This window comes from Triticum aestivum, chromosome 1D (genome assembly GCF_018294505.1).
Source record: "Triticum aestivum cultivar Chinese Spring chromosome 1D, IWGSC CS RefSeq v2.1, whole genome shotgun sequence".
In the NCBI taxonomy this organism is placed as follows: Eukaryota; Viridiplantae; Streptophyta; class Magnoliopsida; order Poales; family Poaceae; genus Triticum; species Triticum aestivum.
The window spans coordinates 91,134,134-91,140,542 of NC_057796.1; positions in this window are offsets into that span (position 1 = coordinate 91,134,134).

Consider the following 6,409-nt stretch of genomic DNA (forward strand, 5'->3'; position numbering starts at 1 on the left):
ACACATCTTCCTTGTATGGACTAGCCCCCGCACCGCACCGCACCGAGGGACATAGTTGTACTGACACATCTTCCTTGTATGGACTTGCCCCCGCACCGCACCGAGGGGCATAGTTGTACTGACACATTTCCGTAACATGACTTGCCCCCGCACTGCACCGCACTGCACCGAGGGGCATAGTAGTACATGATTTGCCCTCGTTATCTTATCTTTATTTTTTAGGGGAAAAACCAGCACCGTTATGAATTATTATTTCATTTGTACTTTTTGATAATTTTTATTGTACTGTTGTGAGTTATTATTTGTACTTTAGCTGTTTGTTTTCTACCTCTATATTAATTTTTTATTGTATTTAATTTTTGCTATTATCTTTGGTGACTGCCCAGAGATAGTGGGCTTCGCCACGGTTCTGGGCTTTAGCCGTCGGTTTTCTCCCACTCACCTTTTAACCTCCGCTCTCCCCCGTTCCGCTCTGCTCCCCTCTCCAAATCGATTCCTTCTTCGTTCCCCTCTTCTCGCAGAGAAGTTGCTTCTCCTGATTCGCCGTGGGAGCGTCGACCGGCGGGTTGAACCCCAGGGGTGGAGGTCTGGGTGCTCTGTTTGCTCCTTTTGGTCTGCGATTGACTTCCCTTGCGTCCTGTTATGTACAGATTTTCCCTCTATTTCTTAGCTCTTGCTCTCTTGTTGTCTCAGGCTGGATTCGCTAGCGTTCCTTTGCTCTTGAATGAGCGGTTGGCGACAGTGATACTCGATTCCGTGGCGGATTTTGTGTTTGCTTGTAAGAGTTTTGCTTTGTATGGCGTGCTTCGTTTCTGAAATAGGTCAGAGCCCTAATTTTTGTTCATGTGTCTTGCAGATCTGGTTCGGCAGATTTTAGGTCTGTAGATCTCAATGGGTACATCATCCAGTCCGGACAAGTTGAATGCAGGTGATTTTCCCTGTAATTTGGATGATGTTTTAACAGATCTGGTTTTTAGGTTGTATAGGTGTGGTCGTATCGACTTTATAACACTACAAAAAAATACACTTCCGTGATGATACGTGTTTGTCACAGTAGGTCGCGTTTTTTGTCATGCATGTACATCCATGACGATTTTATGACAGAATCAAGATAGTCATACCTGTGCTGTCGTAGAAGTGTTCCATGACATTACCAAAATTATCATCACGGAAGTGTCCACTTCCATGACGATAAATCGCGCATCACAGAAGTGCTTTCGTCAAGGGTGACCGACACGTGGCATCCACCGTAGCAGAACGCCGTTAAGCTATCGGGTCGGGTTTTGGATCCGATAACCCATTAACAGCCCCGACCAATGGGGATTTTCCACGTGTAAAATCATCATTGGCTGGAGGAAACACGTGTCGGCTCACCGTTGGGACAGATGTCATCCGCTCATTGGACCGAAGGCGCCTATGATATAGCGACACATGGCACGGCCCAACAGAGGCCCATTCCTGTGAAAAGGCCGGCCCGTTTGACTTGGTCAAAAGGTGGCGGGCCGGCCCACGGAAAGCCTGTTAACGGCCTGTTCGCATATAGCCCATTTACAGCCCGCTAACCCAGGGCCCGTTACACCCTATCCGAATTAGGCCCAGTAGTGTCATCTGGGCCATCCAATATGATTCAGCCCGTTTTAACTTCCGGCCCATGTGTGGCCCATGACTTCTTTCGGCCCATATGAGGACCTTTGTAACTCTTGGCCCATTAATGGCCCGTGGTGAAACTGGCCCGTAATGAACAGTGTATCACTTTATACGCATTAACGGCCCGTTATTCAATTAGGCCGTTTCCAGCCCAAGTTATCTTTCGGCCTTCTTAGGGCCCATTGATTCTTGGGCTCATTTGCAGCATTCGGTTACATACGGACCGTTACTGTCATTTTCTGCTTGTGGGCCAAATTCAGCCTGTCGTTACAGTCGGCCCGTTTGTGGACCGTTAATACGTTGGGCTGTTTTCATGTCAAAAAAACCCGTTGGGCTGTTTTCATAGAGTTATCAAATACGGCCTATTAACGGCCCGTTATGGTCCACGAATAGTACGGCCCATGATTGGCGAAATGATGATACGCCCCGTAGAAGGCCCATGGATCCTACGGCCCGTATGAGGCCCATGGATCCTACGGCCCGTATGAGGCCCATAGATAGTACGGCCCGTAGAAGGCCCATGGATCGTACGGCCCGTAGAAGGCCCATGGACCCTACGGCCTGTAGAGGGCCCATGGACCCTAAGGCCCGTATAGAAGGCCGATGGATCCTACGGCCGGACGAAGGCTCATGGATCATACGGCCTGCAGGAGGCCCATGGTTACAACAGTCCGTGTGTTGCCATGATTATTTTGGCCTAGTTACCAAAAATAGGCTATTGTGGCCACTAGAAAAAAACAGAAAAAGAACTGCAGTGACTACAAGCAAACAACTAAACAAGACAATAAGGAAATAAATAAGCAAGCAATTAACGCTAGCCTATTACCGCTATTACACATATTACATCCACTGGGCATCAAAGTTCGCCACCAGTGCAAATATAGGGAACAAAGCAGCACATTACATACACTGGCCGTCAAAATTGGCCACCAGTGCAAATAAACGCGGCAGCAAAACAAGAGCATAACCGAAACAACTTCAGAAGAGCTCAAGAAACGTTATCCTGGGTATCCACCATGCTGGCAATAAGCTTAGCAAGCTGATTAGCTTTGTCCTGTTTGGCGCTAAAATCCTCCAACGCTTGCTGTTGCACCAGAAAGTATGCATCTGAATGCTCCAGGGACTTCCGCAGTCCTTCCGCTTCTTGTCGCAGCACAGCTGATCGATGTCTTTCAGCTTGTAGTTGAGACTCAAGAAACTGAACTGATTCAGACAGTGAGTTTGAATAGCTTGTGCAAGCGGTAGTGGCCAGTAACTCGAACACTAAACCAAGACAGGACTTTGGGGTTGTCTCGCTGTCTTCAAGATAGTCTTCCTTAGCTGTTTTACCAGCTTTGTTGGAGACCAACAAGGATGTGTCACTATCCTGAACCTTATCTGCATTACTTCCTTTACCATTTCTTAATAAGGCACTCTTCCCCAATATTCTGTCAGCATTCTAAAAGAAGAAACAAGCAGACACATAACAAGTTTAGCATGTACTAGTATATGAAACTCATTTCGGTGAACCAGTTCATTAGTAAGGTGGACAGGATTAAACTACCAAGTCTTCTATTGCCAAGTACTAGTACATAATAAAAGCATCAAACAAACATATATCTATGTCCTATGGTCACTGCATTGTCTTGCCAAATCAAAATAGAGACACGGTTCAAATCATATCAGTTCAAGACAAAGCAGCAGTGAAAGAATACAAAGCGTGGGAAACTACACAGCACAACAAGATTTCAGATGGGTACCACGGGTCTACATGTACAACAACACTATTGGCTCTGTTGTGATGCTAGTAATGTGCATGATATGAAAGTCAACTGTATACACAATTGAAATTGAAATCAACAGAGCTATTGATAAGAGCAAACCTGTTAAAGAAACATGCGTGAACATACCTGCTATGCCATTGGAGTTTCGATTGTATCCTTCAATTTAAAAATAAGTTTGTATGAGTAAATACAGTGATACAAGAGCAAAGCAATCATAGTTAAAAAAAAGGCGCGCCTAAGCGAGCGCTTAAGCGCGCCTAGGCTCTAGGCGTTGGCAAAACGCATTGCGCATAACTACGCATAATCTGTGCATAACTGCGCATAAGCATGCGCTTTGGTCAGTAAAGTGCAAGGCGGTGGCAAAACGCACAATTAACGCCTAGCGCTTTTTTGAACTTGATAGCAATGGAATCTTAAATTAGAACGGTTGTTCTTCGGGTTTAGGCACTTGTTCTACATGAACAGAGTACAGTAAGACGCAAGAATATAATACTTAAAAATAGAAAATGAGCTCATAGACCTTACCACATTCTTGGTTCGGGACCAGTACAGAACAAGGCGTTCCCAGTCATCATCCAGTAAATGTGTCTCAGGAGAACGTAAGGGAATTTGATGAGTTTCTTTGCCGGTGAAGTACGTTTTCTTCAGGTAATTCTGATACTGCCACCAAGCATTCTTGAAGATAGCAGAGGTATTAGCACAGGTTACCTCATCCTGAGTTTCCAAATCGGTCCTTCTCTATAGAGAAAAATGGGAAAATTTGCTATATTATAACCATCATGGAGGTAGGATGTATGGGACGAAGCAAAGTAATTGCCATGAATAACATTACTTACACATAACTCCTGGACAAACACCTGCAACTGGCATTTTCCTTCATCTTCAGTATAATATTTCCAAGATGGGAAGATACGCACATACGATTTAACAACATCAAATGCGATAGATGCTAAACTACGACTAGCTGGTTGTGCTTCCTCCACAGGAATAGGCGTACTAACTGGTGGAGTTGGGGTTCGCCGTGATAGTACTGGCCCTTTGGGCACTGGAGCTGCCTTACTAACTGCTCTTGTTTGGGAGCTCTGTGGTGGAGATGGTGCTGTGTCAACAGGAAATGGGTTACTATCGGCTGGGGTTGGGGTTAGATTGGGTGAAGCTGGTTCTCTGTCCATCGCAGTAGGGGTACAATCTGCGAGAGTTTGGGTTATGTGTGGTAGAGCTAGTTCTTGTGCATGTACAACCGGGGTGCTATCTCCACCAAGAGGTAGCACTGTTTTATTTGAAGACCGTGTTTTTAGTCCGCTAGATACTGGCATCACCCGCTCCAATTCAAATGGCTGATAAACAGGAAACATAGTTGAATGTACAAACATTGTATGAGAGACAGATGCAATAGATAGTGTGGAAAAAAGAGGGCATGAAATAGTTGACATGTATATTGTTTAACTAAAACGGATAGCATGACATAATTTCACATATATGATGTCTATCTAAACTGGATAGCATAGCATAACATAATTCAAAGATATGATGAATAACTAAACAGGATCGCATGACATAATTCACCTACATGTTATCTAAGTAATCAGGATCGCATCATTTAATTCACATATGTGATTTATATGCTAAACAGAGGGCATTCGATATGATGTCTGAACTAAGAATATGGTGTTGAATATTGTGTATATGATGTCTAAACTATGCAATGCAAGACACCGTATGCATGATATGAGCAGTATAACCGTGCCAAGTTAGAGCATACACCTCAGTGGGGGAATAGGACTGGTCATCTGTCTCTGAATCCATCTCTGAGGAGCTATCGGGACCCAACAAGAGATCTGCTTCGACAGGTAGCACTGTCTGCTCTGAAGGCCTTGTTTTCACTCCAGATTTTTCCATCTCCCACCCAAATGGCTGATTCACAGGAAGAGTAGTTTAATGTACAAACATTGTCGACAAATGGAAATGTAATGAAGAAAAGGATGGGCAAGATATCATTCAAATATATGATGCCTGGTTAAACAGGATGGCATTGCACATTTCACATATATTATGGCTGGCTAAAAGACATGAGACTGCATAATTCCCATATATGATATAGAAACTAAACAGGTGGCATTACAGAACATGTCTAAACTAAGCAGATGACATATATGATGTCAAAAGTAGGCACTGCAAGGCAACATATGCATGATATGACTAACATCATCATGCCAAGGTAGAGCAAACACCTTGGGGGGTACATAGGAGTGGTCAACGGCGTCTGAATCCGCCTCAGAACAGATATCTTCCTTTGGATTACAATCTGGAGAGGGGTGGGGAGGGTTTGCCATTGAACCCACCATGGAGCGATGTCTGCATGACATTGTATTGCCGCGCAAAACTCTTCTCTTTTTCTCTACATGTTCAGCATGACTGTGTACAATATCTGACATGCATACGAAAAAAAATGGTGAGATTATGTAAGGAGAGCATGCAGAAATTTAGAGTGATGGTAACAACCAGTGGATCGACGTTTTTCCGTTGAACCAAAATAGCACTAATGGATCGACGTGAATGTATAGTAATAAGTGATGCAACAAGTGTACAACCTCTTTGCCGTAGCCGTGTCGACCTCAGCATCATTGGGTTGGTCACTGAAGCAGTTGAGGCAGAGGTGGCTGTCGGAGGTGTGGAGGAAGATCTGAGGAATCTGTAGACGGCGTCTAGGGCACTGCTCTGTTGTGATGGATCGTTCTGTCATTGGAGCAGCTCCGGTGAGCCGTAAGACGTCAAGGCTGAAGCAGCACAAGACAGACATCGTCAATCTCAAGTGGGATTCTAATAGCATCTCCAATAGATGATGTATAATGGATGTAAAATTAACATCACCAAAAACCACCTGACTACAACAGATGAGGTAAAAACTGTTGACTCTGAACTTAACTGTCGAAACTGAAATTTACTGTGGAATCTGAATGCTACTGTCGAAACTGAAAGCAATGGTAGCAGAGAGGCAC